The sequence below is a fragment of the Pithys albifrons genome, chromosome 7 (genome assembly GCF_047495875.1).
Source record: "Pithys albifrons albifrons isolate INPA30051 chromosome 7, PitAlb_v1, whole genome shotgun sequence".
Taxonomy (NCBI): domain Eukaryota; kingdom Metazoa; phylum Chordata; class Aves; order Passeriformes; family Thamnophilidae; genus Pithys; species Pithys albifrons.
In genome coordinates this window covers 59,352,216-59,379,924 of record NC_092464.1, presented here as the reverse complement: position 1 = coordinate 59,379,924, position 27,709 = coordinate 59,352,216, and the positions used below count along the sequence as shown (strand labels likewise).

At 51.9% G+C, this 27,709-nt stretch overlaps 1 protein-coding gene and 1 pseudogene across 1 annotated transcript in view; one reads left to right on the top strand and one right to left on the bottom strand.

The window, feature by feature from the left end:
- Positions 1-27,709, bottom strand: part of LOC139673816 (zinc finger protein 850-like) — a 554,262-nt gene that overhangs the window by 490,174 nt on the left and 36,379 nt on the right. The gene's annotated exons all lie outside the window — the stretch shown is intronic.
- LOC139674258 (olfactory receptor 14A16-like) lies at positions 7,226-26,061 on the top strand (annotated as a pseudogene).

Here is a 27,709-nt window from a genome sequence, read left to right as displayed (position 1 = left end):
CTCTCAACTTTCCTTACATCCCAGACTCTGTGTAACCTCTCTCTGCCCTGCTTTTCTGCCCTCGGTGTGTGCAGGCAGTGCCCTGAGCCCTGCTGGGCTGTGCACAGGAGCTGCTCCTGGGCAGAGCTGTCTCTCTGCAGCGCTGCCCGCTTGCCAGGAGCTCCCTGTGTGCCAGGAGCCCGGCCCAGCTCAGCAGCACAGCAACAGCCCAGGGCATTTAATGGCCCTCTGGGGGTTTTGGTGCTGAGTCCCTGAACATCAGACCCTGAGGAAAGGTGCAGGAACCTCTTGAGAAAGCAATGTCAGAATCAAACTTTAAAGTTTCTTTTGTTGTTAATGGGTCCCTCTGAGGGACATAACTGAGAAAGTGTCCCCAGATTCCAGTTAGAAAACAAAGAGACAATGATGACAAATATGGACTAGGAAAGAAAGGTCACTCTGATGCTGAGGAAAGTAAGAAGCATTTCATTAACCCAAAGGTCCCAGCCCTGGGAAGGGAGATCCTGTCTCTCCCTCATTCCTCGGGGCTCTTCCTTGGATATCGGGGTGTGGGATGTGGAAAACCAGGGGCAGGAGGATGGGTGGCACCTCTCAGGCTGCTGAGCAGGGACAAGGAGGCAATGAGGCCCCAGGGCTGCAAGGCTCACTTGTCTCCTCATGCCATCAGGGGCACACACAGCAGCCATTGCCAAAGGCCTGCACAAGTTGCCTCTCTCGGGGCTTTTCAGCTTCTGCACATCCCTGTCTCCTCTCCAGCCCAGGCTATCCTATGGTGTCCATGCCCTGCCCCTTTCCCTGCAGGCTGTCGGCATCCCCCGGCTGCCCCACCTCGCTGGCCCCTTCCTGCACTGACATCTCTCCCTCCTCCCTGGCTCTGCCTTGGCACACATAGTCTTGTGCTGGCCCAGACCCCTTCTTGGTGATGCTTTGTATCAGAGCACTTCTCTTGGAGGGAAATTTCTTTCTTCACATGTCCAGTCTGGACCTTCCCAGATGCCATTGGTGACATTATTTCTTTCTCATTCTATTTCTGACTACAAAAAGAAAAGCTCCACCATCTCTCACACCACCACTGGGACACTGTGGAACCTCATGGAATGAACAGCCCAGTGTGACACTGCAGAGTCTTATTGATACAATGGATTCATTGTCACTCTGTGGAACCTCATGGAATCAAGGGCTCATTTCAGGAGTTATAGATGGGTGATTGAATCACTTTTCCTCACAGGTTTTCATGATGGCAAATCAGATCCACTTATATAAATTGCATTATATATTATGATAAATGAGCAGACAGAACAGCAGACAAGTGAACAGATATTTTCTTAAATATTTAATACACTCTGGAAAAGCTAAAGCCTCCTAGTAGAGTATATTATAGCATAAAATAGTGCAGTGCACTGTGTCAAAACAATTATTTTAATGCAGTTGATAAAAAGCAGCAAAAAGAATCAATCATTTAAAAGGGACTGATGTAACTCACACAACTAAAGAGGGCAGATCTCTCTCCTTCCCTTAACCCCTGGGCAGTGACCATGAAGAGCCGTCCCTGCTTCATGGGAGAAGCTCCACATGCTTCAAGGCAGTCTGTGGAAGGATCTGCCATATGGAAGTTGGACAGGGATTGCTAGTCACATGTTTCCAGGCCAGTGAGCAGCTTCTCTGTCCAATGGTGCTTCAAAAAGCAGGATGCGCATTTGCAGTTTGGTGAACCAGGCTGGTTTTAGCAGAATTCAACACCCAAACAGCCCCTTGGTGCCAGCAGTAACTCAGCTCAGAGAGCCTGCATTGTTTGCATTCTCTGAGTGGATTCTGGGCCTGATCAGGGCAGAACATCCTGCCATGGTCCATAAGGCTCTGCAGTGTCACAATGGCCCCTTGGGGCCATGAGGTTCCAAAATGTTCTGGGGTTCATTTGGTTCCAGGAGTCCCCACAAGTCACAAAGGCCCCTTGGTTCCATGAGGTTCCACAGTGCCCCAGGGTCCCTTTGGCTCCATAAGGCCCTTCAGTGTCAAACTGGCCCCTTGATTCCAGGAGGTTCCAGATTCTCAGGGTTCTTTCAGTTCCATTAATCCCTTCAGAATCACAATGTACTTTTGATTCCATGGTGTTCAGCAGCGTCCCCAGGGTAGTTTGGGCTCCATAACCCTCTGCAGTGTCACAAAGGCCCCTTCATTCCAGGAGGTTCCAAAATATCTCAGGGTTCCTCTGGATCCATGAGGCCCCATTTGTCACAACTGCCCTATGATTCCATGAGGTTCTGTCGTCTCATAATATCCCTTGAGTTCCAGGAGGTTCTGTGGTGTGACAATGGCCCCTTTGGTTCCAGGAGGTTCCACACTGTCCTTGCTGGAACACACCTGGTTGGATGTTGCCCCACCTGCAGAGCTGCCTCCAGCTCTGGGGTCCCAGCACAGCAAGGACAAGGAGCTGTTGGAGCGAGTCCAGAGGAGGCACCAGGAAGATCAGAGGGATGGAGCAGCTCTGCCATGAGGGAAGGCTGAGAGAATTGGGATTGTTAAGGCTGAAGAAGAGAAGGCTCTATAGTAACTTAATTGTGGCCTTCCAGGACTTGAAGGGAACCAACAAGGAAGTTAGAAAGAGACTATTTACACAGGCCTGGAGTGACAGGACAAGGGGGAATGGCTTCACACTGATAGAGGAAAGGGTTAGATGAGATAGCAGAAAGAAATTCTTTAGGGTGAGTGTGGTGAGGCCCTGGCACAGGTTGCTCAGAGAAGTTCTGGTTGCTCCATCCCTGGAAGTTGTTCAAGGCCAGGCTGGATAGGGCTCTGAATAACTTGGTCTAGTGAAAGCTGTCCCTGCCCATGATGGAGGTTGGAACGAGCTGTTCTTTAAGGTTCCTCCCAACACAAACCATTCTGTGATTCTGTGACTGGTGGGGGATGTGGTGGTTGGGGCCATCTTGGGCACAGAGACACTGAATGGCAGCATTTTCCATTTGGGTGAGGAAGGAGGGGGCAGCAGAACTGACACCTGGCACTGCTGGTGGGCAGAGTGTGGCCTGCCTGGAAGATTGATTGATGGAATCCCTTGGGAGTCAGTCCTAAAGAACAGAGGAGACCAGGAAGGCTGGACCTGCTTTAAGAAGGAAATATTAAGCTCCAGGAACAGGCTGTGTCCTAAAACAAGCAAGGGGGCTTGATGAAACAGACAACTTAGTTTGGAACTCAGGGGGATAAAAAAGAGACAGTGGAAGGAGGGACAGAAAACCTGGGGGACTACAGGGGTATTGTGAGGTTATGTTGGGGGAAAATATGAAGGGGCAGATACAAACAGGGACATAGTTTGTCCACTGCAAATAAAGATAACAAAAAATGTGTCAATAAGACCCCCACAAGTCCCTGGCCTAGATGGGATGCACCTGAGGGTACTGAGGGAGCTGGAGGAAGAGCTGGCCAAGCCACTTTCACTCATTGCCCAGCAGTCCTGGTGAACTGGGGAAGTCCCAGCTGAAAAGAAATCAGAAACTATGATTTACAGGCAGGGCCAGGAGGAGGATCTGGACAACTCCAGGCCTGTCAGGCCTGACCTTGGTGACAGGGAAGTCCATTGAGGAGATCATCCTGAGTGCCATCAGACACACGAACAGGACAACCAGGGGATCAGGCCCAGTCAGTGTGGGTTTGGGAAAGGCAGGTCCTGCAGGACCAAACTGATCACCGTCTATTACAAAATGACCCACTCAGGGAGGGAAAGGCTGTGGATGTGTCTCTCTCAAATTCAGTCAAGCCTTTGGCACCACCTCCCACAGCATCTCCTGCAGAAACTGGCTGCTCATGGCTGGGATGAGGGAACTGTTTGCTGGGTGAAAAACTGTCTGATGACCCAGAGAGTGGTGGGGAATGGAACTAAATCAATGTGGGGCTGGTCACTAGTGGGGTTCCCCAGGGCTCAGTGTTGGGGCTGGTCTTGTTTGACATCGTTTTAATGATCTGGATAAGGGAATCAAGTGCACGCTCAGAAAAGTTGTGGACAACACCAAGGTGGGTGTGATTGTGGATCTGCTGGAGGGCAGGAAGGCTCTGCAGAGGAATGTGGACAGGCTGGATAGATAAGGTCAAGAGTCAGATCCTGTCCTTGAGTCACAACAACCCCATGGAATGTTCCAGGCTGTGAGCAGAGTGGTTTGAGAGCTAGTCAGCAGGAAAAGACTTGAGGCTGCTGCTTGAGAGCAGCTGGGTATGAGCCAGAGTGTGCCCAGGTGGACAAGAAGGCCAATGGCATCCTGGCCAGTATGAGGAATAATGTGACCAGCAGGACCAGGGCAGGGCTGTCCCTCTGCACTGGCCACTGATGAAGCCCCACCTTCAGTGCTGTGTCCAGTTCTGGGTCCCTCACTGAAAAAAAGGACATTGAGGGCCCGGAGCATGTCCAGAGAAGGGACACTAGCTGGGAAGGGTCTGGAAAACATGTTGGATGAGGAACTGGTGTTTTTCAGTCTGGAGAAGAGAAGGCTCAGGGAGGACCTTGTTGCTCCTCTACAAACACCCAAAAGGAGGTCTTACTGAGGGGATTCTCCCTCGCTTCTGCCAAACCTATAGGGACAGAAAGAGGAAAGAGACTTGAATTGCATAGATCGAGGTTCAGATTAAATGTTAAATAAAACTTTTATTGACTGAAAGGGTGCTTAGGCAATGAAATAAGTAGCCCAGGGAGGTGGTGGTATCTCCAAGTGCTGAGGTGGTGTTTGGATGTGGCACCTGGAATATAATTTAGGGGTGATTGTGGGGGTGCTGGTTGTCAGTTGTACTAGAAGATCTTGAAGGTGTCTTCCAACCTTGATGATCCTGTGATTCTCTGACCTGTCATCACTGCCTCCATGTTTCTGCTCCAAAAAAATCCTGGGGATGTTTTCTCAGTTGTGTCGCTCAGTGGGACCCATTTGCACTGCAAGAAACTTTACAGTTTGAGTCTCACTTTAACTTTCCTCAGGGTCTGATGTTCAGGGACTGAGCACCAAACCCCCCAGAGGGCCATTAAATGCCCTGGGCTGTTGCTAGGCTGCTGAGCTGGGCCGGGCTCCTGGCACACAGGGAGCTCCTGGCAAGCGGGCAGCGCTGCAGAGAGACAGCTCTGCCCAGGAGCAGCTCCTGTGCACAGCCCAGCAGGGCTCAGGGCACTGCCAGGGCAGCTCAGGGACACCAGCAGGGCACAGACAGAGCTTAAAGGGGTTCAGCATTGGGAGGATGACTGAGAGCTCTTGGAGGAGAAATCCTTGCAGTGCTGGACACGGTGAGTCTGTGGGTGCAGGGCAATGCAGGGGCAGCTCCTGGAGGCATCTCCTAAAACTGGCCCAGCCCCAGCTGATGGGATGTGTGAGGAGGGGGCTGTTGGGGGACACTTTGGATTAGATGTGGAGCTGAGGAGTGCAGCCAGGGGTGCTGTGCCCCACAGGGGTGCAGAGCACCACAGCTGCTCTGTGGTGCAGAGCAGGGTCCTGCAGCCCAGGGTGCTGTGCTGGGACAGGGACTCTGCTGCCTGCCAGGGTCAGCTCTCAGCCAGCCTGGGGAGCTGCTCCCGGGGCTGGGAAGAAGGGTTGTGGGGAAGGAGCAATGGCTGAGAGCTGGGTCCTTGTGTGGATAAGGTTCTCTGTGGTTTGAAGGTGCTCAGAGCTGGACAGCAGTGCAGGAGATTTCACAGGATATTTTTCAAGAAGCACAAAAAGGCAGGGGCTGTTTCAAAGGGAATTATCCTGTTCTTACTTTTTTTTTTGTGGGCTATCTGGCCCATAAAAAGTAGAAATTAATTTCTCATTTCAGGAGGTGGCACCTCCATTTCAAATTGTTTACACCTACTGATGAATAAACCTGGGAAGATTAGAAATCTGCCAGGTACACACATCATCAGTGCTGCTTTTCCAGTCTCCTCAGGGTTGCTTTGACATTGCCAGCAGATCCTGCACAGGCAGAGCTGTCCCTGGGCAGTGCCCTGTGCTGGGAGGGCTCTGCAGGGCACAGCTGAGCACCCAGGGCTGGGATGGGCTCTGGGAGCACTGCCAGGGAAGCAGCTGCTGGCAGGGACAGCTCCAGGCAGCAGAGCCCTGGACAGGGAGTGAGAGGGAATTGCTGCTGAAATGCTGTGGCAGGGGGGTTAAGGCAGCTCTGGGCCAGCCCTGCTCTGCAGATTTCTGCCCAGAACAAGCCCCTGATCTCATCCACCACCCAACAGAGTCCTTCCCTTTGGCCATCTGATTGTCTCTGTAGGGTCTCCATAGGAGTGTGAAGGAATTTCTCTATTTTCCCTTCCTCTTCATGCTGCCTTTCTCCCAGCTCAGGTGGGAGTTCTGGGCAATGGGTCTCCTGGACTCTCCAGTCAGGATGTAACATCTTTAGGACATTCAGTTCTTTCCCTGGATGATCCTGCTGTCCTGCAGGATGCCTTCCTGAGGGGCAGAGATGTGCCATTGCGGCCCTGTGTTCCCCACAGCCCCCCAGCACTGAGGCCATGGCAGTGGGGCTGCAAGGTGTGTGCAGGCAGCTGCAATGAGCCCTCTGTGCCCCTGGTGGGAGGGGAGAGCTGAGATATCTCTCTTCTGTAGGATGAGACAGCATGAGGAGTTTGAAGATGTCCACTTGGAAACTGGAGTCACCAGCTCTCAGCAGTGTCCATTTTCTCCTCAGGGGAACCCCTGGGTGCCTTTGCCCTGCAGAACAGAGAGGTGACAGCCTTGGGCAGATGAGAGCAGGGCTGATGGAAACGCTGTCTGACTCACAGTGCAGGAAAGGATGATCTCTTTGCCTCACAGGGCACACAAGTCGTCTCTTAGATAGGACTATAAATGCCAAGGATTCTTGACTTAAAAAATCCACTCCTTGTGTTGGAGCAAATAGAAGCAAGCAAACAAAATTCTACCCCCACAGCTCTGATATGCATTGAGGTGAAATGGGAGTGACAATGTTGACAAGCTGTTTAGCACCATGGGAGGCTTTAAACTAACATGACTCCCAGTTCCTATTTGTCTATTTTTGTAGGACAGAACTGAGTCTTCCAGAACATCAGCAGAGCCCCCTGGGTTCTTGGAGCTTTCTGAGCCAGATATCACCAGAAGTCCTAAAATCGATAAACCAGAGTTTTTGTGTAAGAGAGGATGTAATTTCAGGGGTTTCAATGAGGACTGGAATGGCTTTTTTTCTGACATATCTACTGTAACATGTTACTGCATTTTACTCCTTGGACAGGTGCTATACCCAGGAGAAGCTCATGTCCAACAGCAGCTCTACCAGCCAGTTCCTCCTCCTGCCATTGGCAGACACTCGGCAGCTGCAGCTCCTGCACTTGTGGCTCTTCCTGGGCATCTCCCTGGCTGCCCTCCTGGGCAACGGCCTCATCATCAGCGCCGTAGCCTGCGACCACCACCTGCACACCCCCATGCACTTCTTCCTGCTCAACCTGTCCCTCACAGACCTGGGCTCCATCTGCACCACTGTCCCCAAAGCCATGCACAACTCCCTCTGGGACACCACAACCATCTCATTCATGGGATGTGCTGCACAGCTCTTTTTCTTTTTGTTCTTCATTTCAGCAGAGTTTTCCCTCCTCACCATCATGTGCTATGACCGCTACGTTGCCATCTGCAAACCCCTGCACTACAGGACCCTCCTGGGCAGCAGAGCTTGTGTCCACATGGCAGCAGCTGCCTGGGCCAGTGGCTTTCTCCATGCTCTGCTGCACACAGCTAATACATTTTCCCTGCCCCTGTGCCAGGGCAATGCCCTGGGCCAGTTTTTTTGTGAAATCCCCCAGATCCTCAGGCTCTCCTGCTCACACTCCTATCTCAGGGAAATTGGGCTTATTTTGGTTAGTGTCTGTTTAGGTTTCGGCTGTTTCATTTTCATAGTTTTCTCCTATGTGCAGATCTTCAGGGCTGTGCTGAGGATCCCCTCTGAGCAGGGACGGCACAAAGCCTTTTCCACGTGCCTCCCTCACCTGGCCGTGGTCTCCCTGTTTCTCAGCACTGGTGTGTTTGCCTACCTGAAGCCTCCCTCCATCTCGTCCCCATCCCTGGACCTGGTGCTGTCAATTCTTTACGCAGTGATTCCTCCAGTACTGAACCCCCTCATCTACAGCCTGAGGAACCAGGAGCTCAAGGATGCCCTGAGAAAAATGATGACTGGGTGCTTTTCAGGAGCAAGAAGCTGCCAGTTTTCTTCTGTACAGTGTTCACAATAAAACTCATGACAGGCTCGGTTTGCCTTCCCAGGTTTTTCTTGGTGGTCAGTGGTTTGGGTTTTTTCCTAAGGTTGTGCTCAATGAAATTATTTTATTCATCCTCTCATCTAAATCACTGTCTCATTTATTAATTTAACTATTTCAGTCTTTAATTGAGTAATTGTGCTATTTTTAAATTTAAACAAAATAAACTCCCTTGCAGTAGCCTTGTGTGTCTGAGGAGGTCATTGGAGATCAGTGGATTTTTCCTTTGAGAGTTTCAGGCACCTACTGGGCAGTTCCATGTGTGCAGAGAAGGGCAAAGAGTCCCAGCACAGCAGCACTGCCAGGGAGCACCAGCACTGGGCCTTTGCTGACCTGCTCTTTTTCCACTTGTACACTCTCCTGCAGAGCCCCTGGGCTGGACTAAGGCCTTGGTCCTCTGCCAGCTGGGACACAGACCTGCTGCGTGTCCATCCTGGGCTCACAGGCAGGGACAGGCCATGGGCACTGCTGGGACACAGCTGGGCTCCACAACAGCAGCTCCATCAGGAAAGGGCTTCTCCTTAGCTCAAGACATGCAGTCTTAGGGCTTTTTGCAAAGTCACTCTCAAGAACATGCCAAGGAATAGACTCTATAGAGGCTCCTTGTTTGCTTGTTCTCCAGGGGCTCTAAACCTGCATGTGAACCAGCAAACAGAGCCCTGTAACTGCAGGGGCTACAGCAGGAAACAGGGAAAATGATCTGGTGAGTGTTCTGTGTTACCCTCAGTGAACACACTACTGCTACCCATGACAACAATAGCAGTAATAAAAGCTGGAACTATCACAAATAAACCCCACAAGAAGCACATGAGGTGCACAACACCATTGCTCCATTGCTCACCACTCAGTGCCCAATGCCCAGCCCAGCCCAGACACAGATCAGCCCTTCCTGACCAACCCCCCATTAACACCCTGAGCACGGCCCTGCATCAAAGGGAACATCCCATGGGCCAGTGGGGCTCAGCTGTCCTGGCCCTGCTCCCTCCCAGTCCTGTGACCCTGAGGAGATCATTGGAGGCCATGATTGAACAAACCTCTCACAGATTCCAAGTTAAAACTGAAATTCAAAGCACCTTGAAAAACCTGCAGCCCCTGAAGATTTAAGGAGCCCCCAAAGGGCCAATCCTGACAAAGCCTCCCCAGGGACTCATCCCAGCAGACCCTTGGAGGCCACGACTGCAGGGAGGCAAAGGCTCTGGGCAGCAGCTCAGGTGCTGAGCAAAGCCTGGCTTGGCTGGAGGCAGCAGAAAGGCCCAGTTCTGACCCCCAGCCTGGAGAAGGCACATCCTGTCCCTCACACCTTGCTCAGGACTCTGCTGGGGGCACTGGCATGGGGGGTGATGCTGAGGGCAGGACAAGATAAAGAGAATCAGGAGGGGAGGGGACAGATCAAGAAGCCAATCTTTCAACAAAGAAATTGAAAGGAGTGACACAAAGGAAAGCAGGAAACCAAAGTTACCTGGTCCCTGAACTCATCAGAACTTTCAAACTTGTGAAGTTTCGAGCTGCCAGCCAGTTGAGTGGATTTCCATCTGGCTGCTTCCATGCTGGGATAGTGGGGCTGATAGTCAGCAGTTGCAAGGTCATGAAGCCCAAAAGCTGAGATTCCTTTGCTAGAGATTAGGAAATTGAAAGAGGAATTGGAAAGAAGGAGAAATTTACAGTCTCTGGAGATGACTCTTCTCAAGCGTGAGGGCAAGAGATCCATTTCAGGAAGATGTTGTGAACTCCCCAGGAAAGTAGAGCTCTGGAAACAAAAGTATCCAGTACTTGAGGGAATTAACTGTGCTGGAAATCATCTATAGTGACCTAAAAACTGAAAACACCCCTAAAGACTCAGAGGATGTTCCTTGCACAGTGGCCATGAGGAGGTTCAAAGCACTCCTGGATCACATTCCAACAGCCTGATGGCATTGTATTCCCCCCAAAGGGATACACCAGGAGATGGCATCCTCCTAGCTCTGAAATGTAGTAGAAACTCAGGGCACTTCCTCACCCCCACGGCCCAGCAGCTCAGCTCTCAGGGGAAGCCCAGGAGATCAGTCCTCTCCTGCCCCAACAAGAGGGAAAGGGAGTCCCAAGCACAGGCCACGTGGTGATCTCTGGCTCTTTCTCCATGGCCAGAAGGAGACATGAGGAAGTGGGATGGTGAACCCACCTTTGAGCTGGGAGCCCATGGACGTGAATTGATAGGGAAGAGAGTGTGGAGAAGGGGTCAGCCAAGAAGGATGTCCATGTAGTTCCTGCAGGGACACAAGAAGACAATCAGAAATCTCCCAGGCATCAAAGGACTAAAATCACCTCCTTTGATCCTGGTGATGGGAATTCTGGTCTGTCATCACAGAGGTCAGACAGTGAATACTCTGGCCAAGAACAGGATAGAGGGTCCCTGCCTTTGGCCAGGAGGAGGAAAGGGATGACCAGGCACACTGCACTGTGTGGATTCGATGGCCTGGCACAGCAGATCCACAGAGGTGTAAAGCTTTAGTAGACACTGGTGCCCAGTGCACACTGATGGCATCAGGGCACAGGAGTGCAGAACCCTCTGGATCTCTGGAGTGGCAGGGGGATGCCAGGAGTTGTTTGTGTTAGAGACTGAGGTGAGTTTAGGAGGGGACAAGTAGGAAAAGCCCCACATTGTGTCTGGCCCAGACTGGCCTTGTTTTCTGGACACTCTGCTGAAGGTGCCCCAGGAAACTCATCACAGACCAGCCCCTCCCAATGACCATTCCCAGCACTGGTTTGTCACCATCTCTGAGAGGTGGTTTGTTCCTTCCCAGAGGGACATTAAGAGACTGGGTCAGAATTTCAAGAGATCCCAAGTCCTTGTCCCCTCAGGCACAGCATCATCTGTGCCACCAAGGGCTGTGAGCAGACGTGCTGTGCTGAGGCTCTGGGGCCTCGTGGCCTCCTGGCACAGCCCCAGGAAGGCTGGGCACTGTCACCCCTTGTTCTGCCCTCAGCATCACCCCCCATGCCAGTGCCCCCAGCAGAGTCCTGAGCAAGGTGTGAGGGACAGGATGTGCCTTCTCCAGGCTGGGGGTCAGGGCTGGGCCTTTCTGCTGCCTCCAGCCAAGCCAGGCTTTGCTCAGCACCTGAGCTGCTGCCCAGAGCCTTTGCCTCCCTGCAGTCGTGGCCTCCAAGGGTCTGCTGGGACAAATCCCTGGGGAGGATTCTTCAGGAGTGGCCCTTGGGGGGCTCCTTAAAGCTCCACGGGACTGCAGGTTTTTGAAAGTACTTTGAGTTTTGCTTTTGGTTTGGAGTCTCTGAGAGGTTGTTCAATTAAGGCCTCCAATTATCAGCTGTAACGAGTCCCTTGAGATTCTTGATAAGTAACAACACTCAGTGGGGCTTGTTAATGCTTCAAGGTACTCAAAGATTATTGAGGTGCTTCTTTTTGACACCCAGTCTGTGAGAGGTTTGTGAAATCACGGCCTGCAATGATCTGCTTTAATTAGTCCCTTCATGGGCTTTGTCAGTAACAGCCCAAGGTGAGGCTTGTTAATGCTTCAAGGAACTCAACATTTATTAAGGTACTTCCCCTTTCCTTTTGAAACTGAGTCTATTAGAGGTTTGTTCAATCAAGGCTTCCAATTATCTCCTCCTACCAGTCAGTGAAGAGCCTGTATTGGGAATGGCCCTCAGTGGGACCATTAGTGCGTTGAGATACTTTGTGATTTTCTTCTGACTTTGACTTATGGAAAGGTTTGTGCAATCTCCTCTCAGGACCTGAGGTCAAGGGCTCAGCACCAAATGCACCATGGGGCTTGTTAAGATAAAGCAAGTCCCAACAGATCATGGCTCTTTCTGAGTTTGCCCTCTAATCAAGGAGAGTTAATTAAGAAAGATGCCTCATACAGTTTTGGAGAAAGGTTTGAAAGAGTTTCTAATAAATGTGCATTTCTATTTTAAATTATGTGGATAATTACTTTTCTTTTTAGAGAAGAGGTGATTGCAGCATTCTCTGATTGATATTGGCCCAGGTTCACTCCTAAGAAGGTCTGGACTAATTGGAGAGTGATCCCTTGAGGTCTGACAGTGTGGACAACCTTGCTCCACACCTCCCCAGCACCATCCTGTGTCTCATCAGTCAACTGGGACCTGCTTTGCTCTGGGAACTGACTGAACACAGGCAGAGAGGGATTTTTCCTCTATTTTTGCAGCAATCTGAAACTCATAAGTTTCATCATTGTAAACAAACACACTCCTCAACTCTGTGTCAGGTCCAAGATTGCCACCATTGGGCTTCAACTTCCCAAAGTATAACCATGCATGAAATGTATTAGAGAGAAAAGAAATGAAACAAACACAAATAAAAAGCTGGCAGATGACAGAATTAGACCAATTACTGAGGGACAGGCAAACTTTTAACTCCCTGAAGCTCAAAGCCCAAAGTTGGTCTTTGAGAGGTGTGTGAGCAACCCAATAGTGAGGGGAAGGGAAATGCAGAGAGCACTGGTAAGTGCTGCTGTGCAGACAGGCTGCTGGGAAGGGGCCTTCAGCCATGGGCAGTTCAGACAGGACAGGTGGGAAGAGGTGAAAGGTGAGGGAGATGAAATGTGCAGCCCAAAGGACAGAATGCTGACAGTGCCAAGAGGGTGGGAGGGCAACAGTTCTGCCCTTGCTGTTAATGCACATCCTGAAAACATCTCAGTGTGATCCCATGGGGGAACAGGGACATTTTATGACAAGTGTTCCATTGTTCCAGCTGATCAGGTCATGCTCAGACTTTTCAACATGTGTCAAATGTCTCAGGATTTCAGGCAGCTCCTCTGTTTGACCATCCGTATCCATGAGGTTCCACAGTGTCTCAGGGTACCTTTGACTCCATGAGGCTCCTCAGTGTCACACTGGCCCCTTGATTCCATGAGGTTCCACATCTCAAGGTTCCTTCAGTTCCATGAGGTTCCTCTGTATTCACAATATCCTTTTCATTCCATGACATTCCACTGTGTCTTGGGATCCCTTTCCCTTTCCTCTGCCCTCTCCCTTGTCAATTCCCATCCCCACCATTTCCCAATCTTGCCTGCTCCCTTCCTGTTCAGGTTGTCACCTCACCCCTTCTGGCCAACAAGAACGAGGCCATCCTGCCTTCCCCTGTTGCCTGGAATTTCTGGAAAAACTTTCCAAGGCACGTTCCCTGGGTAGGGTCAAGAGGAGTTCTTTACTTACAGGGTTTGAGGTGTACAGAGGATGGAAAGCACACAGAGAGATGCACACCCTGCCCCCAGTACCCAGCTTGATGCAACACCAAACAACATCTTGGTCCTCAGAATTGCTTCCCACAGAGAGCTTGCCTTCTCTGAACAGATTCCAGGCCTCATGGAGAGCAAAGCCTCCTGCCACACTCTGCCCTCTGACTGTGCTCAACCCTCTCTCTGTCTCCTGCAGTGGCTGTGCAGGGCCCTCTTGCCTCCATGCTAGAAAAGCTTCCCCACCCATACCAAAATGCTCATGTGTGTGTTATCGTGGCACACCAGTCAGTATCCAATTGGCCACTGACTTTGGCATTTTCTCATGTTGGTGTCTGGGATAGACACCACAGTAACTGGGTATTACATTAAAGCCAGTCAGGGCATTCATTTCAGCTGGGTACAAGCTAAACAAACCATTGGAAACTATGATGGTCCCAATTTATCTCCAAGATTGCAAACAGGATGTGAGGCAGTGCCCATGGGAGAGTCCACAAAACTAATTCTTCAGCTGCAGTGTGGCAAACAAATCACTTGGTGCTTTTTAACACAGGTCTCTTCCTCTGTGAGGCTTCTGTGAGCTCACACACTGTTTGAGTAGATGACAAAACATTTGAGAGACAAATTCAAGGTAGATGAATTTGATCTTACAATCACATGAAATTCTGTGTTGACTCTCAAACTGAATTCAGGGAAGGCTTTTTCACAAGTTGCAGGAATCAGAGAGGAGACAGGAATATTCCCAATGGTGTTCACAAAATGCTGCAAAACTATTGGGACAAAGTATATACAAAATGTGAACACTGCAAATAATCAATATCACAAAACAATACAAGCTTTCAATTCTATTGCTGCTTTATCTTCTTCATGAATCAGCTGTAAAAGGAAAACTCAGATCAGTGTAAGGAGGTTCACAAATAATCAAACTAACAGTAAAAATCTGGAAAGCAATGAAAGACACCTGAAATACAGTAATTAACAGTCACGGTATTGCCTGGTGTTTTGACAATATTATTAGAATTAGATTAGCCATCCATCCTTTTGGAGTCTTTTCACTTCCCTTCTGGGCTGTTTAAAAGTAAACTGACAGTAAACCCCTTACAAAACAATCGTGCTTGTAACCATGGCAACAAAACCTTCTTTGCCCCCCCTTTGCTGACTTTGGCAGTAACTTTGCAGGAGAGGGAGGTAACCACAGTGACCAGGCAGGGGCACAGCCAGCCTTGTTTCTGGGCCTTCTGTCACCAGGACTGAAATGGCTCTTTATTTGGACTAGAATATGTTCCAGTTGCTCTCTGAGCCTCAAGACAGAAAATGCAGGAATGTAGCTCAGGTCTGAGAAGGTGCCAGCTCCTACTTTAAATGTAAGGAACTCCATAGCTCTATAAAATGTACAGATCCATAAAATCCTAAGAGAACACCCCATTGGCTGCCCCTGACAGCAGGACTAGGGCCCTCCCCAGCCCCTGTGCTGCCCCTGCTCAGACACCCCCAGTGCTGGTTCCCTTGGGGGCCCCTCAGCATCACCCCCACACTGAGCTGCCCTGCTGGGGCCTGCAGAGCTGCCCATGGCAGCAGCTCCTCTGGGATGGCACAGCCCCTCCTCTCCATCCCTGCAGAGCTGCCCATGGCAGCAGCTCCTCTGGGATGGCACAGCCCCTCCTCTCCATCCCTGCAGAGCTGCCCATGGCAGCAGCTCCTCTGGGATGGCACAGCCCCTCCTCTCCATCCCTGCAGAGCTGCCCATGGCAGCAGCTCCTCTGGGATGGCACAGCCCCTCCTCTCCATCCCTGCAGAGTTGCCCATGGCAGCAGCTCCTCTGGGATGGCACAGCCCCTCCTCTCCATCCCTGCAGAGCTGCCCATGGCAGCAGCTCCTCTGGGATGGCACAGCCCCTCCTCTCCATCCCTGCAGAGCTGCCCATGGCAGCAGCTCCTCTGGGATGGCACAGCCCCTCCTCTCCATCCCTGCAGAGCTGCCCATGGCAGCAGCTCCTCTGGGATGGCACAGCCCCTCCTCTCCATCCCTGCAGAGCTGCCCATGGCAGCAGCTCCTCTGGGATGGCACAGCCCCTCCTCTCCATCCCTGCAGAGCTGCCCATGGCAGCAGCTCCTCTGGGATGGCACAGCCCCTCCTCTCCATCCCTGAGCCCTGCCCATGGCAATGGGCCCCCAGGGCTGCCCTGCCCAAAGCAGCCCCTCCAGACCTGCCCAGAGACACAACTGGGGACACCACACATGATGCTTTTAGGAAACAGCTACAAGCTTTGCTTGACTCTTGGGAGGGGTCATTGTTTTATTCTAAGTGTTCAGAGTTACCCCCTTGGGGGCAGCATGTCCAAAAGGCCACTGTTGTGTTCCTTTTGGAGGCAGAAATATTTCCCAAAGGAATCCAGGTGGCACAGACGGTGCAGTGGAAGCTGCCAAGTCACCCCAGTGTTCAGCCCTGCCCTGACTGCCACCAGCACTGCCCTTTCTCACACATCTCTGGTGAAGACAAAGGTGTCAGGGTGTAGGTTCTAAACAAGGAACCCTTGAAAAGATTTGTTTAGGACCTGCCAGCAAGGTCACTCAGGAGCAACCAGCACAGGAGTGGGCAGGAACTGTTGGCCAGAGGTCCATCTAAGAGGGGAGGGTGGATATTTTAATTTTATTTGACACTACAGAGGCAATTTCTGGGGTGGCCTCTGGAATTTTATTCTATTTCAAGAGCACCAGCAACAGGGCTGTGTTTGAGTTCTGGGAATGAGGCCTGTATGGCCCTAACTCTCCTTGACTTAGTGCTCAGGGGCTTGTGGGCATTCCAATGTCTGCTGATCACTACACCTGAGACAGAAACACTGAGTTCACTGTCACATATACACTGTGGGTGGCTCTGATCAAAAGAGGCAATTGCAATTTTACTGATAAAATTCAGGTGGCAACCAGTAGCCATGAGTAAAAAATGAAAAACTAAATTTATACAGCATAAAGTTTTATTAACAAACATCAGATCTGTTCCAGAAATGCCTTTGTGCACTGCCTGTTTTAGATGGATGCTCCTGTGGTTCCATGGGAGCCCAAAAATGCTGCTCAGCCCATCATTGTCACACCTGCAGCGTCAGGGGCTGCAGGAGTAAAGGGGACCCTGCGGGGAGGCTTCAGATCTGTTCCCTAAATCCCGTTCTGAAAGAAGATTGGATGAGGGAGAGCCCAGCAAGTTCTCAGTGAGAGACAGGCAGCTGCCAGCAGGTCCAACCAGCACACTGGAGTTACACCATCTGATCTCTTCTGGGGGGTCCCTCTGGGCTCTGACACTGCCCCAGACCCCTCTCCCAGCCCCTTGCTGGCCCAGAGGAGCCACTGCCCGTGCTGGGATGCTCAGGGACCACTGGGCTCTTGCCAGCGGCTTCCCTGCCCAGCCAAGCAGGTCTGCCTGAACTTCTCATCCATCAACACCCCAAGTCCTTCTCCTCAGGGCTGCTCTCAATCCGTTCTCCACCCAGCCTGTGTTTGTGCTTCATAATCATGTGACAAACTGCAATGCATGGAAAAAGAACAGACTGTGGCTAAGCCTTATCCTCCCAATCCCCAGAAGCAGAGGAAGGATAAATTCTGAGGAGGTTTTGTGTCAGGGACCAGAGACGAGTCTGGGCCTGTCATGTTTGGTCTGTGGTTGTGCTTGTTGATTTGGTGTGAGAAAACTCTGCAGAGTTTGCCTGTGGAGAGCTCAGGCCTGGAGAAAGAGCCATCAGTGTGAGCTGGAAGTGGTGAGAGCTTGGCCTGTGCCCCAGGGACAATAAAGGGCAGAGCCGTTGTTGTCCCGGAGTCACCCCTTGAGCTGCTGCAGCCTGGGCTGGTGCGATGGGCACGCAGGGGCTGGTGCTGCAGCTGGCAAAGCTGCCCTGCAGAGAGAGGGGACAGGAGGGGTGGGCTGGGCTGGGGGTGAGGAGGCCCCGCTGGGCCTGGTTTGGTGCAGGGCAGGGCCTGAAGGGGCACTGCCTGCCTGCCCTGGCGCCAGTGCCGCTGCACCTGCTGGTCCTGCCCCGCGGGCTGGGGAGATTGCAGGGCTGGGGATGTGCTGTGTGTGTGCCAAGGAACAGGATCCATTGGCCTGGGGAGATTGCAGGGCTGGGATGTGCTGTGTGTGTGCCAAGGAACAGGATCCATTGGCCTGGGGAGATTGCAGGGCTGGGGATGTGCTGTTTGTGTGCCAAGGAACAGGATCTATTGGCCTGGGGAGACTGCAGGGCTGGGGATGTGCTGTTTGTGTGCCAAGGAACAGGATCCATTGGCCTGGGGAGATTGCAGGGCTGGGGATGTGCTGTGTGTGTGCCAAGGAACAGGATCCATTGGCCTGGGGAGATTGCAGGGCTGGGGATGTGCTGTGTGTGTGCCAAGGAACAGGATCCATTGGCCTGGGGAGATTGCAGGGATGGGGATATGCTGTGTGTGTGCCAAGGAACAGGATCCATTGGCCTGGGGAGATTGCAGGGCTGGGGATGTGCTGTGTGTGTGCCAAGGAACAGGATCCATCGGCTTTGCTCACCAATAAATTTGCTTTGCTACCTCAGCTGTGTTTTAGTGTCTTGTATTTTGTTCTGGGAATCCTCATGAACCTGGAACATTGGGAACAACCTGGTGAGCCACATTCCCACTGACCCACACTGGGAGCACACCTGGCTCGTGGGTCTCCACACCCTCCTGGTTCCCTGTGGGCACTTGGGTGAGTGCAGAGGGAGGAACATCCATCAGGACGCAGACCAGCATTGGGAATTCATTGGGAAGAGGGGATTTATTGACTTTACACCCCTAAAAATGTCACCTGCTCCATCCCATCATCTCTTAAGGTGCCATCAAGGCTTCTAATTCCTCCTGAAAACCCTGAATTCCACTCAAGAGTCCCTGAACGTCTCCTGAAATGCCCAGAATTTCATCCCAAATCACCCCAGTTTTACTCCAAACCCCTAAAGATTCCACTCAAAGTTCCCTTAATTCTATCCCAAATTTCTTTTAATTCCACCAAAACATTCCCTGATTTTCACCTTATATTACACTGATTCTCCTCAAAGTTGCCTTAATTCCACCTCCAATCCCTATAAACCCATCAAAATCCTGCTGATTTTTCCTCAAATCCCCTGAATTTGATTCAAAATTTTCTTAATTCTACATAAAATTCTTCTCATTTCTACCCAAATCACCAATTTTAAACCAAATCCCCTTAGTTTTACTGAAAATCCCTAATAATATTTCTCACAATTCATTTAATTTCATTTAAAATCTTCATAATTGCATTTATTTTACTGAAAATTCTATTAATTCCACCTAAAATTCCCCAAATCTTCATATTTCCAATTAAAATCCCATTTATTCTATCTAAAATTTTCTTATTTCTACCCAAAGTATCCCTAATTCTACCCCAAATGTCTTAGTTGCACCCCAAAATTCCTTAATCCCTCCTAGAATCCCTGGTATTCCATCCAAAATCATTAAGATTCCACTCTAATCCCCTTAATTTCACACAAGGAATATTGAATTATGTCTCAAGTTCCTTTCATTCCACCCAATCTCTCCTAATGTCACCTTAAACCCATTTAATTCTGCACTAAAACCACTGAATTCATAGAATCATAGAATCATAGAATCGATTGGGTTGGAAAAGACCTCCAAGATCATCGAGTCCAACCCTTGGTCCAACTCTAGCTCATTTACTAGATCATGGCACCCAGCGCCACGTCCAATCTGCATTTAAAGATCTCTAGGGATGGTGAATCCACCACCTCTCTGGGCAGCCCATTCCAATGCCTGATTACTCTCTCTGTAAAAAATTTTTTTCTGATATCCAACTTAAATTTCCCCTGGCAGAGCTTAAGCCCATGCCCCCTTGTTCTATTGCTGAGTGCCTGGGAGAAGAGACCAGCCCCCACCTGGCTAGAACTTCCCTTCAGGTAGTTATAGACAGTGATGAGGTCACCTCTGAGCCTCCTCTTCTCCAGGCTAAACAACCCCAGCTCCCTCAGCCTCTCCCCATAGGACTTGTGCTCCAGTCCCTTCACCAGCCTTGTTGCTCTTCTCTGGACCCGCTCCAGCATCTCAATATCCTTTCTGAACTGAGGGGCCCAGAACTGAACACAGTACTCAAGGTGTGGCCTCACCAATGCAGAGTACAGGGGAAGGATCACTTCCCTGGTCCTGCTGGCCACGCTATTTTTGATACAGGACAGGATCCCATTGGCCTTCTTGGCCACCTGGGCACACTGTTGACTCATGTTGAGCTTCCTGTCAATTAGTACTCCAAGGTCCTTTTCTGCCTGGCTGCTCTCCAGCCACTCTGTGCCCAGCCTGTAGCGCTGCAGGGGGTTGTTGTGGCCAAAGTGCAGGACCCGGCACTTGGCCTTGTTGAACTTCATCCCATTGGAATCAGCCCATCTCTCAAGTCTATCCAGATCCCTCTGCAGAGCCCTCCTGCCTTCCAGCAGGTCGACACTCCCTCCCAACTTGGTGTCATCAGCAAATTTGCTGATGATGGACTCAATCCCCTCATCTAAATCATCAATAAAGATGTTAAACAGGACTGGACCCAACACAGACCCCTGGGGAACACCACTGGTGACTGGCCGCCAGCTGGATGCAGCTCCGTTCACCAGCACTCTCTGGGCCCGACCCTCCAGCCAGCTCTTAATCCAGGAGAGGCTACACTTGTCTAAGCCATGGGCTACCAGCTTTTTCAGGAGTATATTATGGGAGACAGTATCAAAGGCCTTGCTGAAGTCCAGATAGACCACATCCACAGCCTTCCCCTCATCCACCAGGTGGGTCACCTGATCGTAGAAAGAGATCAGGTTGGTCAGACAGGACCTGCCCCTCCTAAACCCATGCTGGCTGGGTCTAATCCCTTGTCCACCCTGAAGGTGCTGTGTGATTGCACTCAGGATGAACTGCTCCATAACCCTGCCAGGCACAGAGGTCAGGCTGACAGGCCTGTAGTTGCCAGGGTCCTGCTTGCAGCCCTTTTTGTGGATTGGGGTGACATTGGCCAACCTCCAATCATCTGGGACCTCCCCAGAGAGCCAGGACTGTTGGAAGATGATGGAGAGCGGTTTGGCAAGCTCTTCTGCCAGCTCCTTCATCACCCTGGGATGGATCCCATCTGGTCCCATAGACTTGTTAGGATCCAGCTGGCTCAGTAAGTCGGTCACTATTTCCTCCTGGAATACAGGAGGGGTATTCAGCTCCCTCTCCCTGTCTACCAGCTCCAGAGGCCAGTTGTCTTGAGGGCCACCTGTCTTACTGGTGAAAACTGAGGCAAAGTAGGTGTTAAGTACCTCAGCCTTCTCCTCATCTTCCTTAACTATATTTCCCTCCAAGTCCAACAGAGAATGGAGGTTTTCCTTGCCCCTCTTTTTGTTATTAATGTATTTATAAAAGGACTTTTTGTTATCCCTAACTGAAATAGCCAAATTTACTTCAAATTCCACTTTTCTTTCCCTAATTTTTTTCCTGCATGACCTAGCTCTATCTGTAAATTCTTCATAAGTAGCCAGCCCTTTTTTCCATAGTCTGTAAACTTTCTTTTTATCCCTGATTTCTTGCAGAATCTCCCTATTTAACCAAGCTGGCTGTCTTCCCCTCCGGCTGGCCTTTCGGCACACTGGGACAGCCTGTTGCTGTGCATTCAAAATCTCCCTCTTAAAACATGTCCATCCCTCCTGGACCCCCTTACCTTTAAGGGTTGTTTCCCAGGGTATGCTCTGAATCAGTTCTTTGAATAGGCCAAAATCTGCTCTCCGAAAGTCCAAGGTAGAGGTTTTAATGGTGACTCTCCTTACATCCCTGAGGACTGAAAATTCTATTATTTCATGGTCACTATGCCCCAGGCGGCCTCCAACCACTACATCATCTACCAGCCCCTCTCTGTTTGTAAACAGTAGGTCTAGCAGGGCCTTCCCCCTGGTAGGCTCATTTACCAGTTGATGAAGGAAATTGTCCTCTATACACTCCAGGAACCTCCTTGACTGCCTCTTCTCTGCAGTATGAAGCTCCCAGCAGATATCTGGCAGGTTAAAGTCACCCACAAGAACAAGGGCTGGAGATTTTGAGACATCTGCCAGCTGCTTGTAGAATAATTCATCCCCTTCATCATCCTGGTTGGGTGGTCTGTAACAGACACCCACAAGGGTGTCAGCCTTGTTGGCCTTGCCCCTGATTCTGGCCCACAGGCACTCAACCTTGTCACTGCTGACCTCAACTTCAACAGAGTCAAGAGACTCTCTAACATATAAAGCCACCCCTCCACCTCTCCTTCCCTGCCTGTCTTTTCTGAAGAGCTTGTAGCCCCCCATAGCAGCACTCCAGTCATGTGATTCATCCCACCACGTTTCTGTGACAGCAACTATGTCATAGTTTTCCTGCTGCACTATGGCTTCCAGCTCCTCTTGTTTGTTTCCCATACTGCGCGCATTGGTGTACATGCACTTCAGCTGGGCCATTGATTTCATTCTCAACTCAGGCTCTATGCTCTTAGGCCTGTCTCTGGAGAGCCCAGTTGCCGTCCCTTCCCCCTTCAAACCTAGTTTAAAGCCCTCCTAACTAACCCTGCCAACTTATGGGCTACAGTTCTTTTGCCCTCCCTAGATAAATGAAGCCCATCTGCTTTGATGAGACTGGGCAACACGGAGTTCGCGCCATGATCAAAAAACCCAAAATTTTGACGATAGCACCATCCCCTGAGCCACCTGTTGGTAAGCTGGGCTTTCCTAAACCTCTCCTCGTTCATCCCAGCTAGCACAGGAACTGAGGCAATTACTACCTGTGCTCCTGTCCCCTGAAGAGATCGGGCCAGTGCCTTGAAATCTTTTTTAATTACTCTGGTACTCCTTTTATTAATGTCATCACTTCCAACCTGGACAACCAACAGTGGGTAATAGTCTGAGGGTTGGATAAGTTTAGGAAGTTTTTTGGTAATATCCCTCACCCTGGCCCCAGGAAGGCAGCAAACTTCCCTGTGGGACGGGTCTGGCCGACATATAGGGCCCTCAGTTCCTCTCAGAAGGGAGTCACCTATTACAACAACCCTTCTCTTTTTTCTCTTACCTGTAGTCGTAACCCGTCCGGTAGGCTGGGGGTAACCAGAAGATCTTGTAGATAGATCCTCCTCCTGACTGTCCTCCAACAGACTGCCCGAGTCCAGGGCCATATACCTGTTTTTTAAGGGCACCCTGGCAGGTGAAAGGGGTTCCTATAATCCCACCACAAATCTCTTAATCCCACCCCAGATCCCTTCCCCACCTCACCAGCCCCCAAAGTGCCCCCAGTTCCCCCCCGGCCTCTCAAGTGCCCCCTTGGAGAGCCAAATCCTGGGAAAAAGCCCCACGGGAAAGGGGGGCCTGGGGGGCTTTGGAGGGATTGGGGTGGAATTGCCGTCTGGGGGGCACTTGGGACACAAAGGGAATCCCACGGGGGTCTGTGGGGGCATTTATGGGGCACTTGGGGGTACGAGAGGACATCTGGGGGGTCACTCGAGTATCCAGGGACGGAATCTGGGGGTCCAAACAGGATTTTAGGGGTCACTTGTAAGTCCTGGAGGAACTTGGGGGTCACTTGGGTGTTCAGGGAGGTGATTTGGGAGTCCTGGTGGGTATTGGGGGAGCACTTGGGGGTCCTGGGGCCCTTTTGGGGCAGTTTGGGGTCCGGGGGGCACTTGGGGGCTGCAATGGGGGTGGGACCGACCCGATTGGGCGCGGGGGGGGCGGGAGTTGTAGTCCCGTCTGTGATTGGCCAGAGCGGGCGGTGCATGACGGGAGATGTAGTACGGGACAGGCTCAAAATGGCGCGGACTCCATATCCCATCACCGCCCGCTGCATTCCTGAACGCTGACTGGCTGCAGGCGGTGACGGGCAGAAGCAGCGCCCAATCAGAGGCGGCGCAGACGGAGGGCGGGACTGGACGGCACTGCTGGAGAGTTGAGCAATGGCGGCGAGTTTGGGGTAATTTCTGAAAATTTGGGTGTATTTCGGGGGCATTCGGGGACTCGGGGCGGGTTTTGGGGGTCCCTCACGACCCACCCACCCCCCACAGACCCCCCGGGACCCCCCCGGGGCCGTGTTGGTCGTGACGGTGAAGGAGCCGGGTAAGCCCCTCCCCCCACCCCGGGATGCGCCTCAGAACGCCCCAAATCCCCCCCGAAAATACCCCTGAGACCCCCCTAACCCACCACCTGGGACCCCCCAAACTGCCCTGGAGCCCCAGGATGCCCCAAATCCCCTCCTGAACTCTGCGGAGCCCCTGAAACACCCCGGGCCGCCCCAAACATCCCAGAGATCTCCTAAACCCCTCCCAGACCCCCCAAACCTCTCCCAGACCGTCTAAACTGCCCAGTACCCCCAAAATGCCCCAATACTCACCTAAATTCAGCTCCCAGACACCCGAAACCATCGCAGGACTCACCAAACCCCCTTCTAGGGCACCCAGACCTGCCCAAATTCTCTCAACCTCCTCCCAGACCCCCACCCAGACCCTCCTAAACCTCTTCAGGACCCCCCCTATTCTTTCTCCTAGTCCCTCCAAACCACACCAGGTCCCCCAAACCGCTTCCAGACCTACCCCAACTATCCCAGGATCCCCCCAAAGCTCCCTCCCAGACCTCCCAAAACAACTCCAGGGCCCTCCAAACCCCTCCAAGGAATGCCGAGGGTCCCAGGGGCGGCTTCTGCCCTGAGTCTCTGCTCGGGGTGCTCAGAGACCCCCCTGGGACACTAAAACAGGGAGCCTGGAGAGGGGGGACCCCCAATACCTGTAGGACCCCCAGCAAGCCCATTAGGGGGGACCCCCGAAAGCCCAAAGTGGAGAGATCAGAGAGCAGGAACTTCTGGGAGGCTTTTTTGGGGCTGAATCTTTTGTTGTGCAGGGGGGACACAGAGCTGGGGAAGGGGGTTTTCAGGGGGCCACAGGTCCAAGGAAGGGGGGATGTAGCAGCTTGGAGAAGGGAAATGGAGGGTCCAGGGGGACTCTTTGCCCAGGAAAGGGGGGTCCAGGGGTCAGGGAAAGGGGAATCATGGGGTAGAGAGATCCAGAGTATCCAGAGAAACTGATTCAAGTGGACCCCCAGTGTTCCAAAAAGGGAAGGGGGAGTCTGTGGTCTGGGAAATTCAGGAGTGGGGGTTCCGGGGACCCAGAGTGAAAAAAACCAAAACAAAACAGGAGGTGTGGGGGCTGGAAGAGGTGGAATGGCCAGGCAAGGGTATGCAGGGGAATATTGGTGCAGGATAAGGGGGTGCAGGGGGATCCCAGTGCCTGGGAGTGGGCAATCAGGAGGGTGCCAAGGTGAAGGACAGGCAGGACTGGGGTGGGGAGAGGTAGTTGGTGGGTCCAGGGGATGGCAGGTTAAAGGAAAAGGGAGTGTGGGATGGGTGGGAAAGGGGGGTCAGGGTGTTCCTGGAGTCACAGAATTAAGAGGTGTGGGGACAGGAAACCTGAGAATGGCCGGGCAGGGGTTTCTGGAGCCCCGGCAACCTGGAGAGGGAGGACACTGAACAGACAGGAGACCCCCAGCAGCCAGGACAGGGGGTACCCCCAGAACCCCAAAATGGAGAGGCCAGAGAGGAGGAGTTCCTTTCAGTATTTTCTTGGCTGAATCTTGGAATTTTGGAGAATTTTCTGGACACAAGAAGCTCAGTAAGTTCTAGAGATGGTCTTTTGGAGGAAGAACCCCCAACCCAAGGCACTCACACCTTGTTTTTCCCCAAACCAGGATTTCTCCTTCCCAAAGCTTGTCAGGATGGAGGAGGAGGCTGTGAGGAATAGGAAGATGCCCCGGGACCCCCAGGCAGGTGCCCCTTTGCCCCTCCCTTGTGCTGCATCTTCCAGCCCAGCATGGCCTCGGCTGCAGGACAACCCCGCTGCCGACGCCGTCCTGCCGGGGCCGGGTTTGGGGGGATGTCCTTGGCCTTCCCTGTGGGCCGGAGGCAAATGCCCTGCCTGTCCCTGTTCCTTCCTGCCCCAGGCCCCGAGCTGAGCACGGAGAGCACGGAGGACAAATCCCCCTGGCAGAACCTGCTGGCAGAGGCCGTTTTGAACAGCTCCAGAGTGTAGGAAGTGAGTGGGGAGGAAAATCCACAGAGATACCCCAGGAGGAGAATCTCCAAAACTAGACCTGGGTGCTCTGAGGAGATAAAACCAACCCAGTGCCCCGAAGGTGGCCGTGGCTTGAGCAGGTGCTCCGACCTGGTGATGGAGCAGCGACTTCACTCAAGGGAGAAGCGCTACAAGTGCTGGGAATGTGGGAAGAGCTTCAGCTTCAGCTCCCACCTGATCCGCCACCAAATGATCCACAGTGGGGAATGGGCCTACACATGTGAGGAATGTGGGAAGGGCTGCAGCTGCAGCTCTGAGCTGATCTGCCATCAAAGGATCCACACTGGGGAACAGCCCTACAAGTGTTCGGAGTGCGGAAAGAATTTTAGGACCAGCTCACAACTCTTCTCACATCAGCGCACACACACAGAGGAGAGGCCCTTCTGCTGCACCCACTGCAGAAAGAGATTGAAACAAAACTCCCACCTCGTCACCCACCGGCGCATCCACACTGGGGAGAGGCCATACAGGTGTGAGGAGTGTGGGAAGAACTTCACTGACAGCTCTAACTTGACCAAACACCAACGAACCCACCAATAAGGGAAGCCCTCAGAGTGCCCCAACTGCAGGAAGAGCTTCGTCTGCTGCTCCAGCTCCATCACTCATTGGAGTACCAATGTTGAATGATCCACAGTGACCCACATTGAGCACAGACCTGGTGACCCATGTTGGGTAAAGACCTGTTGACCCACTTAGGGTAATCTTGGTGACCAACATTCCTGGTGACTCACATTGGGAAAACACCTGGCTGGTGGTCTCCTCATCCTCCTGGTTCCCTGTAGGCACCTGGGTGAACAGAGTGGGAGGAACATCCATCAGGACACAGAACTGACCTTGAAAATCCTTTGGGATGAGGGGATTTGATGGCTTTAGGCCTGTGCCAGGGCATCCCTCATTGGAATGTCCAAGCAAACGATGCCCTCTTTGCAAATGTATCAGTGGTTGGCTGAGGGGACTCCACTCTGGTTTCAACCCCAGATTAACATCCTGATGGTGAGGCAACCCCAGGAGTCAAATGACTGTCAGTCAATCCCTTTATACTCTAAAGGTCCAGTCCCCTTTCACAGGGGCAGGTTTTTCCAACATATCCCTTCTTGGGGTGTGTGTGGAGATTCCTCCCTTAGGGTGGGAACCCCCACCAAGGTCACTCCTCGAGGCTGAGAGCAAAGATCTCCCCAGGTCCCTTGGGCTGGGCGAGTTCCATTGATCTCTACTTAATAATTCTTTCTTTTGTGATAGCTTTAGTAGAATTGCTTCATCAGTTCCTTTAGGATGGTGCACTGTCCTGTCTCACACTATACTACTGGTAGGTTTAGCATTTATATTGTGTAGTAAATAATTTTGATTGACATCTTTTATCTGATCACTTGTAATAATAAATAAACCCTAAGCCTTCCATTTTCCCCCCTGCCCCAGGGTGCCCCCCCTCTCCAGCAGCCCCAGCACCCCACAGCAGATTGGGAGCTGAGGGAGCCACCCCAGAGCCCCCTTTTCCAATCCCCCCTCTGCCCAAAGACCCCCATGGGACTGTCCATCCTGTCAGCCCAATCCCCATTTTCCACCCTTCTGCCTATTCCTCCCCTTTCCCATTGTCCCCTCAATCCCCAGCCCCTGCCAAGATCAGTTTGGGGGTCACAGCTCACACTTTCCCTCTTCTCCCACCCCTTACAACTCATGCCCCCAGTGTCCATCCACCTCCTGATCAGTTTTGGGGGTCCAACCCTCCCTTTTTCCCCACTTTTCTGACCTCTCCCATCCCTTTTCCCGTTGTCCCCAGTCCTCAGTTTCCAGCCCCCTCTGTTTTCAGAGGTGTCCCACTCCCCTCTCGCTCACTGTGGGAATCCAACCACCCCTTTTATCCCGTTCCCCTCAGACCTTTCCCACCATCCCCTCTTCCCACCCCCCACCCTGCTCACCCAAGAGCTCCTCACCCACAGCCAGGAGGGTCCCAGCACCACCAGTGCCCTGGAAGGTCCCCCCAGAAGGGGGTTTGGTGGGGACCTTGGTGGGCTCTGAGTGTGTTTGGGGGGTCTTTGCATGTTTTGTGGCAGTTTAAGGGGGTGCAGCTAATTGAGAAGTATTTGATGAGATTTGATGTGTTTCTGGAGGATTGAGAGTTGTTTGAGAGTTCAGGGGGATTTGGGGGGAGTTCAGTGGTGTTTTAGAATAATTCAGAAATATTTGGGAG